Below are 12,872 nucleotides of genomic sequence, written 5' to 3' on the forward strand. Positions count from 1 at the left end.
TAAAACTGTTCCTGTTTCGGCCGGGCGTTCCACCACTGGCCACGGCCTGGACCCTGTGAGGCGCCACTGCCCAGGGAGCGTGTCCCCAGGGATGCGGCATTCAGTGACTTCCGTGGGAGGTGGGATGCAAGGAGGTGAACCAAGGCAGGATCCCTCGTGGACAGCAGGCTCGGCTGTAGCCTGTCTGACCCCGGAGGGTCCCTGGACCCCACCAGCACGGACACCGCCGCTGAGGGAGGAGGGACACGCGCTTTCCAGGATTACGCTCCCACATGAGCTCAGAGGCTGGGGGCCACGCACAGGCCGCCCCAGCAGCGTGCACCCGGCACGACAGGTCTCGCCCAGAACGCGCCTCGCCGTACACGGCCGAACGGTTCCCTCCTAATCCACCCAAATCCCGGCAGTAATCAGGGCTTTACAAGAGCTCCTGGCAAATAAAGATAGCTCATGCTTACGGGTGGAATCGCGTCCTCCCCGGATTCACACGCGGAGGACCTGCCCCCCAGGGCCTCAGAAGGATCCACATCCAGAAACAGGGTCAGAGCAGACGTCGCTTGTGAAGATGAGGTCACCAGGGCGGGCCCTGATCTCAGGACACAGAAACACACTTGTGGGAAGGGCACCACGTGGACAGAAATGGGGAAGACGGTCGCCAGCCACACAAGGACAGACACCAGGACACAACCTCCCTCCTGGCCCCCAGAGGAAACCGACCCCACAAACGTCTTGGTTTTGGACTTCCAGCCTCCAGAACTGTGACCAAATACTGCTGTCACTTGAGCCACTAGATTACACAGCCCTCAACAGGCCAGCAGGCCTACGTGACAAACCATCGCATTTACAAGCAGCCTCTTTCTCATTTCCGTTCTCTCGCCCCGTGTGCCCCCCACCACCCCACCAGCCCCGGAACAACCCTTCCAGCTGCGCACATACAACACCCTGCTAAGTGTCACGTGGGTCACACCCAACATGTGTGGGTGGCCGCCACCCGTTCCCCGTGTCTGCACACGAGGGAGGCCTGGTGCCTCTTGCTCCCACAGGCCCACTGCCCCCCTTCCCTGGTGCAGGTTTGACAGGAATTAAAGCCCCAGTGTTCCATAAACTGTCCTGCCATCTGCATGATTGCGAATTTTGAGGTTCATCTTCAAAAGGCCACAGGCGTAGGTGTGACCCCCACACACCCACAATAAGCAAACTTGTGACAAAAGGGAACCATGCACACGGCGAGAAGGCTGCAGCCCCAGAGGCTTGGGGTCTACATGGCCTCACAGCTCCCACTCGCACCCGAGAGGCAGCAGCAGAATCGCACGAGCGCAGAGGGACAGGTGCCCTACCTGTCCCCTCCCAGCAGCCATGCAGCTGCCCCACGGGAGCTCGTCCGCGCGCAGGCCAGGCTACTACGGTCCGGCCACTGGCTTTCCGAGAGAAGAGACGCTGCTCTGGGATGTGCTGAGCCAGGAAATGATTCCGCAGCAGGGAAAATCAAAAGTTGGCACGGCCACGTCGCCCTGCTCTGGGGTGACATGCAGACACCCTGTTTTGGTGCGGGCTGGCGGAACAGCTCTGCCGTGCTCCAGAGACCTGCCAGGCCCCGGTGAGACACTCCATGGTAATGCCAACACACTCCCCCAGCCACGGACAAAAGCCACCCTCATCCCCCACTCTACCAGGGGCAAAGCAGGGAGAAGCCGGCGCCGGGGGACAGACACGCTGGGGTGCTGGTGACCCGGCCCGGCTGGAACGCGCCCGTCCGGAGCTCAGGCCTGGCTTCTAGTTTCTACTTTCACTCTCCCTTCCCGACGAGGCACCCACCAGCCTGAGTCACCTTCCACGTGCTCTGGTCCAGGGGCAGCCCAGCCACGACCACGGCACAACGCCCCGGGTGACGCTGCTTCTCCGACACACGCGTGGTGTGATGCAGGCACATCTCTTCCCGGAGCGCTTCGGCCGCGCGTGCCCGCGGCACAGCCCGTGGGGTCAAGGGCAGCCCTCGCCGTCTTCACCAGCGACAAGGGCAAACGGCACGGTCAGCGGTCCAGTGTGAGCTAAAGACGGGGCCACAGAGACCGTGTGCAGGGTGTGACCGTGTGTTAGAAGCACGTGTGTGCGTCCTAACTCAGACGCGGGGTCGGGGAGCCACCGCGAGGACAGGAGCAGAGCGCAGCAGGGAGGCCTTCGGGCTACGCGAGTAAATCCGCGGCAGCGACCCCGAGCGGCCTGCCGAGGGGGTTGGCAGCGGGGGTTCCCCAGTGAGTGGCTGGGGGAGGGCGAGGTTCGCAGGGGAAAGCGGGTCCCCAGCAGGGCCTGGGGGGATGGAGAGAGGGCCGGGGGTGCCGCTGGAACGGACCGGAAAGGGCCCGCTAAGCCCCGGCACACACCCGCGAGGCGATGTGGAAAGTGCGGGGCTGAGAACCAGAGCCGGGCGGGGTCTCCACACAGCACGAAGACAGCCTCAGACGAGCCTGGAAATAACCCCGTTCTAGGTGCCAAACAGGCTTTCCTCTCGCTTCGATTCCAGTCCCCAAACCCACACGAGGGATCCACCCCCCCCCGTGGACGTCGGCGTCGTCTGTCTTAAAACGCCAGCTGACCCCATGGGCACCATGACCCACGTGCGGATGGCAGCCTTCAGCGGGCCTACACCCCCCGACCCCCGGATCACAGCCGTCCACCGGGGACTCTGCTGGCTCTCAGACAGCAGAGATCACCTCACCGCGTGGACGGCACAGGCGCCAACAGAGAGCCGGGTCGCGGAGGACAAATCTGTCACATTTTGCAGCTGCGTCTGAAACGCGTCACAGCGCTTGACAAGGGTGAGCTGGGGGGGGGGGGGGGGGTCGTTTCAGCTTAGACCCCAGAGAGCACAGGGGTCTTCCCGGGTGATCTCAGTCGTCAGGTGCACCTAAGTCTGCCACGTTCTCTCTCGTCCCGCTGTTAGCGAACCTTCTCCTTGGTCAGTGACACCTTTAGAAGTCCCTGTTTGAGTCCAGAAAATTAACCCAGGGGCACCTGGGGGCCTCCGTCGGTTGAGCGTCTGACTCCTGGTTTCGGCTCAGGTCAGGATCTCAGGGTCCTGAGCTCAAACCCACTGTCAGGCTCCACAGGGAGCCTGCCTGACCCCCCAGCTCTGGTTCTGATTCTCTCTCTGCCTGCTGCTCCCTCGCGGCGCACTCCCTCTCCCTCTCTCTCGAATAAATAAATAAGTCTTCTATTTTTTTTATTTATTTTTTTTAGACTTTTATTTATTTATTTGACAGACAGAGACCACAAGCAGGCAGAGAGGCAGGTAGAGAGAGAGGAGGAAGCAGGCTCCCCGCTGAGCAGAGAGCCCGACGCGGGACTCGATCCCAGGACCCCGGGATCATGACCCGAGCCGAAGGCAGAGGCTTAACCCACTGAGCCACCCAGGCGCCCCAATAAATAAGTCTTTTAAAAGAAAGAAAAATTGACCTCACACAGCGCCCCCAGATCAGTCCCACTCCGGGGCTCCGGGCAGCCAAGCCTCCCCAGGGAGATTTGCAGGAACCCACAGACACAGCCCCCCAGAACTATCCAAATTTGCACACGAGACGGCAGAAAAGCAGTGGGATGCAACCCACCAGCAACGCAGACTTTGGTATCCGTGCGACTGTCACGATCGTATCATCGCTACTGTTGGTTGGTGCTGTTAGTGGCCGTGTGCAAAGTGTTTGGCACTAACAGAGGACACTGAAGTCCACGCAAGCAACAGACACTGAGCGAGAAAGCAGCAGATTTGGAAGGAACAGAGAATGTTCTTTTTTAAAGATTTACTTACCAGAGCGAGAGAGAGCGTGTGCACACGTCACACTAGTGGGAGGAGGCGGGGGGGGGGGGGGGTGGAGGGAGAAAGACGATCCCCGGCAGACTCCGCACCCAGCGCAGAGCCAGACGTGGGGCTCGATCTCACGACCCCGAGATCATGACCTGAGCCGAAACCAGGAGTCGGGTGCCTGACCGACCAAACCATCCAGATGCCCCGAAGAAAATGAAAAGTTCCAGGAGCTGGTGCCACAGCAGACAAGGAGAGGACAAAGGCAGAGCGGGGGCCTGAAGAAACCACCCAGGAGGCAGCACAAAATGACAGAGAGAGAAGCGGCTCGAGCAAGGACGAAGGGGCTGGAGGCTCGGGGGGGTCGTCGGGCAGTGCTCGACAAACCAACAGCTGGAATTTCTCCCAAATTCTAGAAGGACACAACCCTTTATCTCCAGGAAGCAGGATGAGTGGGAAGAAAGCCCCTGCGGGTTGGATGGAAGGGGGCCAGAGGGAGGGAGCACAGAGCGGCTGGAGAGAACCGGACACGGGCACGGGAGGCCAGCTGGCAGGACGGCCAGCTCCCCGGGGCACAAAGGTGACCTGAAATCGCCGCGCTCAGAAGCGAAAGCCCCTCTGCTTCACTCATGGGTGTCACTCCCGGGTCACAGGAGAACCAGGACCCTGGAAAGTGCTCAGACTGGGCAGGGACAGGACCGCAGCCCAAACACAGGGCACACAGCACACGGCACAGCAGAGCGGGGACAGGGGGAGCCTGAAGTCTGAGGACAGAAATCAAGAAGCTATGCTCGGAGAAGGAATAAAGAATTGTAAAAAGTAATAACAAGACAACTCAGTAACCTGGAAAGAGACACTGGATGAACCCCAAGGAGCATGTCAGACAGGAAGGCACCGCACCCGGGGACCGGAGCCGCCAGACCCAGGCTCCTCACCAACCGCAGGACAGGACCAGAGAGAAACCTGTGCTACGAGGAGGCAAGGAAACAGAAAAGCGAAAATAGCTTTAAAAATGAAAGGGAACTTCACGTCCCATCGAGATCTGAAAACCGAGAAAATACCAGGACCTTTGCACCAAGAAGCAGAGAACATGAATGAAACAAACCACGTTCAGACGGGATTGGAAACTGACGGATCCGGGCCTCGTGAAGACACAGAACCAGGACGTCACCACGGGTCCACACAGACGCCCTGCCGGGACCAGAAGCGACATAAAACACACACAATCTCGGTCTCACGGAAGCTCCACCACACAGCACGGAGAGAGGCCACACCACCCGACTCAACGTCAGGAGACGGGCATCGTCCACACGCCAGAGCTCTCGGGGACAGGGTGTGATAAAGGACGATTATGAGCCAAAGCCACTTTGGACACAGGAGCAGACAATTCCCCACAAATTAGCACAAACCGACCCAACGCAGTAACGTAGCAAGAAATAACAGAGCCCGGCCACGCTGGGATATCTCCAGGGAGGCAGGGTAAGACCCACGTACCTCACCGAGTTAACAGACAAATGGAAAAACCGTGCATGATCCCCTCAATACATGTGGAAAAAAAGGCTTCGTAAAACATTTTCAGCAAAATATTCTTAGAAACAAGACAACTGGGGCGCCTGGGTGGCTCCGTGGGTTAAGCTTCTGCCTTCGGCTCAGGTTATGACCCCAGGGTCCTGGGATCAAGCCCCGCATAGGGCTCTCTGCTCAGCGGGGAGCCTGCTTCCCTTCCTCTCTCTCTGCCTGCCTCTCTGCCTACTTGTGATCTCTCTCTGTCAAATAAATAAATAAAATCTTAAAAAAAAAAAAAAAAGGGGACAGAAGTCGTTAAGGCAGGCTGAGGGACATGGGGGAGCCCGCCGGGAGGCCAGGGGAGGCCTGCAGTGACAGAGACTCAGGCCAGAACCACAGCAGGAAGACCAGCCCCTGACGGCGGAAAAGTCCTCCCAGCTCCTCTCCACGGTCCGTGCCCTTTCTGTCGAAATCCAGACAGTTTTCCACCAGGCCTCAGAGGCCGGCTTTAAGCCCTAACCCAGAGCCTCGACCGGCAGGGATGGCCAGCTGCTCCCGAGGCCCCGAGGGGAGGCCAAGCAGACGCAGCGACCAGAGGGACGGAGAACCAGACAGAAGGCGCCCGGACACGTGGCCGCAGTGCCACCAGGTGGGCCAGGAAAGACGGCCGCGCTGAGGATGGTGTGGACAAGCGGGGCTCCCGGGGGGACAGAAGAGCACTGGGCTCCCCGCTTCTCACCTACAAAGTCAGCTCTGGGGGAGGCAGGGCCTCCGGGTGGAGGGCCCCAGGGTGGGGAAGGACTGCTCAGCACCTTGGGAAAGCCCCCGCCTGTGGGTGGAGCCCCAGGAGAGCCCAGGAGAGCCGGCCTTTCTAGTCGTCTGTAAGGGAGAAGGCCTTGCCGAGGCATGCATGCATGTGAGCGCACGAGAAAACAATGGGAGGTGCAGGACCCCAGGTAAGGCACAGGTAAGGTCTGCAGGGAAGGACCTCAGAGGGGAACGCGGGCGGGCGGTCCGTGCAGGGAGGTGCTCAGCGGCATCCAGCAGGAAATGCAAACAAGGTCACGACCAGACAGGACGCAGTGCATCCGTTCAGGACAGCCTCAAGGGCTTGAGAGCAGGAGGGCCCCCGTCCAGCGGCCGGTGCAGCGTGGGACGTGCATGCGGAAAACAGCCAGGGCTGCGGGGAGGCTCCGGGGCCAGAGCCTCGCCTCCTGGTGGCTGCACCTGCAGCCGGAGGGGTTCGGCGGACACCGGTCCGGGGTCAAGAGTGCCATCTGGCCTCGGGCACATTCTGTAAACATCCTTCGCAGACCGTCTCCGCACAGACTTGAGGAGGGCCCCCCCCCCCACGCACGTGTAGACGCTCGGAGTTCCCGTCTTTCCCCCGGAGACGGACTCTCGGTGCCGTGTTCTCTCCCCCTCCCTGTGCCGTCAGAGAACCCCCACCCTGTTTCCAGCAGCCGTGCCTGAGATGGACAACAATATTTGGGGTTTTCATCGGCACGTGATGGATTTCCGTCCCCCGGAGTTTTTGCTTCTCGTGCATTTTGTCCTCGTTTCATGAGCTCCGTTACTTTATGTCAAAAATTAAACCAATGTCTTAGACCAGATGTCGTAAGAATTGCCACCTGTGAGCTGATTTGGGCGCAACATTTTTTATTCGGCGTGCACTTTGTTAGAAATAAATAACTGCCTATAAAAACCCAGATTCCTGCCTCGTCCTAGCAGAACAAAAATCTGCTTCCACGTCCTGCATCTACCTGGCCACGTCGGCTGGGGGTCATGCTGCCTGGGGGTCAATGGCCGGGGCGAGTGCTCAGCGCTGGGGGTCAGCGCTGGGGTCAATGGCCAGGGGTGAGTGCTCAGTGCTGGGGGTCAGTGCTAGGGGGGTCAGTGCTGGGGGTCCAGCGAGCACACCCAAGAGAAGAGGCCTCGGCCGTCACTCTTGTCCCCGTAGCCGTCCCCCTCTGTCTCACACCTGCCCTTCCCCTGGCTCTCCTTGCTGCCTGGCCTGTCAGACTCTATATTCACAACTTTATGCAGTTTTATTTACCGAAAAAGAAATGTTTGTACCCAAGAACTCCCTGCACTATAAGGAAAAGCAGTGAGGGGCACACAGCTATTGGAGCCCCGGGAAAACGCTGCACTCGCCCAGGCCAGGGTGACCTGCGGCTGTCAGGCGTTTTTGAACACGTTTGCTAGAACCTGGGTTGACAGCCCACCCCTTGACTCACACCTGAAAATAGTGATTAACGTGTGCCAACCTCCACGAAACACGTGCGTGTGCTCAGACCTCCACGACCATCTGGAAGCCCTTGGTTCCTTCCTAGCCCCGGACACTGCGTTGCCGGGTCCCAGCTCACCGCCAGGCCTGGCGGAGGAGACCCGCGGTAGCCACACGGCTTTTTCTAAAACTAAAACAAACACCACCCGGCCGGGAGTTATCAACGCTAGAGGACTGTTCACCGCGTCCTTCCACTTTTGTGGAAGTCACTGAACGCTGCCTGGGAGGCAGTCATGGGGCCCGGACACTCGGACCCCTTCGAGGGAGAACCTGCCAGACGGCAGCAATGGGCCCTCCACGGGGGGCTGGGCCTGAGGGACCCCGGGCTCCTGGGTGGGGGCAGTCCCGGCTGGAGGACCCCAGCGAGACTTTCTCAGAGCGGCAGGAGAGGTCCCCCCTCGCCAGGCCTCCGCCATCTGGCTCCTCTCACCGCATCAGACCAGCATGGTGGCCCCAGGGCCCCCCAGCACCCCCCCTGTACCCCTCAGCCCCCACAGCCTCTCTCCCAGCCAACCTCCTGCACCTCTCTTTTTGGCACCTGCCTTCTACATCCCTAAACCAATGCACTCCCCACGTAAGAATTGCCTTCTGGCTCCTTTCGGCAAAAACGGCTTCGCCAGGTAGACCAGCTGACGGACCTCACTGAACGTGGGGGTTACGTCTCTTCCTAGGAAAAGGCACGTTCATTCAACAGCTCTCGTCAGACTTGGACAGTGGTCTCCAGTCGAAACCAGTCCATGGGACACTGGACCAACACCGGTGCACTCCCGACACGCGGCGCAGCACAGCCCTTCATCTCGCTCCCACCAAGCGCACAAGGCAGCGGAGCTCGCACGGATTTACATGACCTGACCTTCCCCAGTGCAACATCATATCTAGCATGTATCTGTTCCCACCCTCTCAGATGGGGATTTCTGGTCCCCGGTCCACCAAGGGCAGCCTCCCAGAAGTAAGAAAGGTTTTAAATGACTACTTACATGACACCAACCACTTAGTTTCAGAAATGTACATTTTTCACACACTGAGTTTTCTGAGCGTCGAAGTGCTCTGGGTTCCAGAAGCCCTTTGAAGTCTACATTGGTCACCTGCTAGCCGAGCGGCCTCAGCAAGCCCTTCCCCTGCTCGGTTTCTTCATCCGTGTAACGGGGAGAGGCCGCTGTCCTCACAGGGCTTTTCCCAGAAGCGAACAACCTAATCTGCTCATGAAACCCCTCACAGAGTGGCCATCACTGTAGCTGCTGTCACAGGACCATCTGCAAAGCCTCAGTGAGGAGGCAGGGGACACTTTTAAAGACCGCGTACGATTATAAAGTCTTCAGGTCAGCCGACAACGCGAGGAAGGAAAAGGCTCCAGAGCTGAGCAGACCCAGCAGGCACTCACCATCCGCGCACCCGAGTCGCCGCTGAGCACCACGTCCGGCTGAAGGTACTTCTGGCAGCACGCGGCGTTTTACTACTGGTCCCGGCAGGATTCACTACCATGGCTCGCTATTGCTGATCTCACCCCCCACCCACTTTCAGAAAGGAATCGAGAAGGTCCACATTAATAATGCATGGCCTCCCCGAGGCGCCTGGGGACAGGCCTCTTGGCCACTGGCACGCTGCTCCCACCACGCGCCCAGCCTCGGTGCCGAGTCCTATGGAAGAATGCCTCCTGTCACACATCCATCCGCCCACGCCAGCACCCAGGATATACCCTACCTGCGACCCCTCCAGCTACGCTCGGGAAGGGACAGCGATCAGACCACAGTGTCCACAGCCAGTGAGACTTTACCCTGCAGGGGAACAGGGGCCGGCCTCCCCCAACCCCTCCCGCCACCTCCCAAACGGTCACACAGATGCCCTCCCAAGATGACCACCTCTCAGACTTTGCTCCACAAAGATAATCCAAACACGGCAAATCCTGATAACTGAAAGGAAGGCTGGCCAAGGACGAACCACTCACGTGTTTGCAGTAACTGGCGATTAATGTTAAGATCATTCTGAAGGAGTTTTAGGAAGGGCAGATTAAGTCACAGACATTTTGCTTTACAACTCGAAACAACTCACTTAAAGCCTCAGACATTCTTAGGTTAACCAAAAGTAAAACCCATGAAATTTCTGAGAAATTGCTTTACAAAGTTCAGCCCAACCTTACTGCAACAGCAATTTCTCAGTTAGACTGAGCAACTGAAGTCTTACCTTCTACAAATCATTTAAAAGGAAACAGACAAATGTAGCCACTCAGGTCCTTTGCTCTATAAATATTAATCAGCCACAACTTCTACCACTAAACTCTCAGTTCTGACAAGGCCAGGGAGGGAGGAGAGGACTGGAGGTGGACGCTACCGCTTTTGCCAGATTTTGACGGTGACAGGGGGCTGCCGCTACCCGGTGAGGGGCTCCTGGTCTACCCCTTAAGCACGCCCTCGCCTGTCTCCTGAGTAAAGTCAGGCTGGAAGTCAACAGAAGGTGTGCAATTCAAGTTAACCAGACAAGTTAACCGGACCCCTCCCCAGCACCACAAAAAAAAGAAAAGAAAAGAAAAGAAAAAATAAATAAATCTGGCTCTTCTCAACATAACTTCTGTTTTTTATTTTCCCTGTTTACAAGGATTTCAGTATTTCTCTCCTCCCTCTGATCTGACCCCAGATGAAAACGTCCAGACTTTTAGCAGATGGTGGGGTCTCAGAAGATGGGAGCCTCCGGTTCTCAGCCGGAATCTGGCCCCACCGCTCTGTGACCTAACCTACAGCAGGCAGCCAGACCTCTGTTCTCCCAGGCCACTCTTTCCCAAGTTTGCAGCGTGATCAGAGAGAACACAGGCCATGGCTACGTATCAGGGTGAACTCAGTTAACATGGGAAGCAGGAGTAAAAACGGACACACCAGATCACCTTGGTGGATACACATTTTCTACCTTTCAAAATACAACACCTGCTTTGTCTGTTTCCTGGGCGCTGGCCCCACAGACCTGTGTTTGGGCGGGGAGGGGGGGCACTCGTGCAGGCGCTGAGCCCACCACGTGGGCCAGCCCAGGCCCGAGGGCACCGGCTGAAGGATCCTTCCTGTGCCTTCCCTGACCATCATACAACCCTGTCTCTCCCCCTGCTCTCGCACATGCCTGTTTATTTCGAAGACACAAACCTCTTGGTAGAGATTTCCCAGCTGGGCCCCCCCCGCCCCTGGGTGGCATGAACAGCAAACTCTGGCCAAACATGGCCACTATGCATGCACATGGCACCAAGGCGGCTACCTTCCAGGGCCAAGAAGAGGCCCTTCCCATCCTGACTGTCAACCCCACGTAGCCTCTCTTTCAAACAATGTAATCATGGAGATCCCTCCGGGTGACAGAAATGGATACAGAAGTGAGCCATAACAATCTGATTGTAAAACCTTGAGAGGGCCCCGTAGTCATGATGCTCGAGTGGGGGGAGGGGGCAACAGGAAGTGATCAAATTAGAGAATGTTCAGAACCTCACTGAGAACCCCTATGAAGCTTTGCAACAGGGAATCGTGGACCAGTAACCCCTAAAGGAGTCTGGGCCTGCAGGGGGGCAACCGGGAGCATGAGGGGGAGGGACCTTTGGGTGTGGTCCTCACACCAGCGCCCTGAGCACCAGACCAGCAGTGGTGGACTTGGGCTCCCTGGAACAGCAGTGGTGGACTTGGGCTGCCTGGGATGACTGTCACTTCTTGGGTGGGTGGCTGCTTCCCATCCCAGACTCTCCGAAGGCCGGCGGTCCTCATTTCTCCTTCTGTTAAGATTATATTTCCTACAAAAAGGAACTTACCTGCTCAAGTGTTCCCTTAGACAAGACTGTTAATATTGTGCTTAAAAAAAAAAAAAGGCCCAGGAAGCCATTTATAACAGCATTTTCCCTACTGCACTGAACTTCTCTCAAAGTTTAAAAAAAAAAAAAACCTGCCCAATTTGTCAAGGTGGCTTCGAGTGCTAATAATAACCCTTCTTTCTTTCCGGGGTCCTGCGGTGGGCCCCGGCGGTGAGGGGGGCTCTGCCGCGGAGAGCGCTGCGATCACCGACTGACCCCATCCCTCCACCAGCGGTGGAAATTCACAGTGGGCCTTGGTCCAAACGCCAAAGTCAAATCCGAAAACTCGGCGCCCGCCGCCCCCGGCGCGCCCCACCGGCAGCCCCCCCCTCCCTTGGACCGGCAAAAAGTGAAACTAAGCCTGGGCCGCGGCCTGAGAGGTCAGGGGCGAAGCGCGGGGTCCCCAGCGCCCCCAGGCCAGGCAGGGGGCCCGTCGCGTCCGCGGGGTGGGGGGGAGCAAAGGGGGCCCCCACAGCAGAGTCCGCGGCGGGAGGGTCGTGCCCTCCCTCAGCCCCGGCCCCGGCCCCTCCAGGGGCGCCCCCTCCCCCGGCGGCGCCCCCTCCTCCCCGCACCCCGGGCCCCCTCCCCTGGAGGCTGCAGCGGCCTGAGCAGTGCGGACGGGGAGGTATCCTGGGCCTCGGCCCGGACGGGGCACCGGGGAGGATGGGGGGGTGCGGGAGGACCCGGGCCCGCGGACCAGCCCCAGCGCCCCCCACCCCGGTCCTCCCGCAGGCCCCAAGCCGGGCGGAGCGCAGCGGGCCCACTGCGGCGCGGGGCCAGCGGGGCCCGGGCCGGCCTCGGGTGGGGGCAGACCTCGGGCGGAGGAGCGACCTCGGGCGGCGGGGGGCGGGGGAAGGGGGAAGCGACCTCGGGCGGCAGGAGGGGGGCCCGACCTCGGCGGGGGCCGCGCCGCTCACCTGCAGCCGCCGCCACCTGCTCGTCGCGCGCGCGGCCTCGGCGTCGCCTCCGCGGCCACTCCGGCCGCTGCGCTCCGGCCCTGGGCGCGCCCGGCCCTGCGTCGGGCCTCAGTGAGTGCGGCGCCCGCCGCCCCCGGCCCCCATCCCGCCCCGCCCGGCCCGCCGCCCTCCGCCCTCGGCCGCGCCGCCCCGCCACTTCCTGTGCGCGGCGATCCCACAGTTCCGCCGGCGCGCGGGGAGGGGGGGACACGCGGGGGGGACACGCGGGGACACGCGGGGGGGCGCGCGGGGGGGCGCGGGGGGACACGCGGGGTTGACTCGGGGGGACACGTGGGGGATGGGGGCACGTGGGGGGTGCGCGGGACAACGGGGGTCCTGGCCGGGGGAGGTGGGGACACGTTGGGGCGCGGGCGGGGAAGGGGCCCTGGCAGAGGTCGCGGAACGGACGCGCGTGAATCCGGGGCGGGGACCGGAGCCGGCGGGGCACGTGGGTTGCAGGACCAGCCAGGCAGGTCAGGGGGCGGGACTGACGCGGGGAGGGGATGGGGGGCGCAGTAGGTG

The 12,872-nt window shown here is 60.0% G+C and overlaps 1 protein-coding gene across 1 annotated transcript in view; it reads right to left on the reverse strand.

Moving 5' to 3' along the window:
* AGPAT3 (1-acylglycerol-3-phosphate O-acyltransferase 3) overlaps positions 1-12,464 on the reverse strand; it is an 82,284-nt gene extending 69,820 nt beyond the window's left edge. Inside the window, exon 1 of the mRNA XM_047718864.1 lies at positions 12,312-12,464. The gene's annotated coding sequence lies outside the window, so the exon portion shown is untranslated. The remainder of the gene's footprint in view (positions 1-12,311) is intronic.
* Positions 12,465-12,872: the final 408 nt, after the last annotated feature.

Source organism: Lutra lutra, chromosome 1 (genome assembly GCF_902655055.1).
Source record: "Lutra lutra chromosome 1, mLutLut1.2, whole genome shotgun sequence".
Lineage (NCBI taxonomy): Eukaryota > Metazoa > Chordata > Mammalia > Carnivora > Mustelidae > Lutra > Lutra lutra.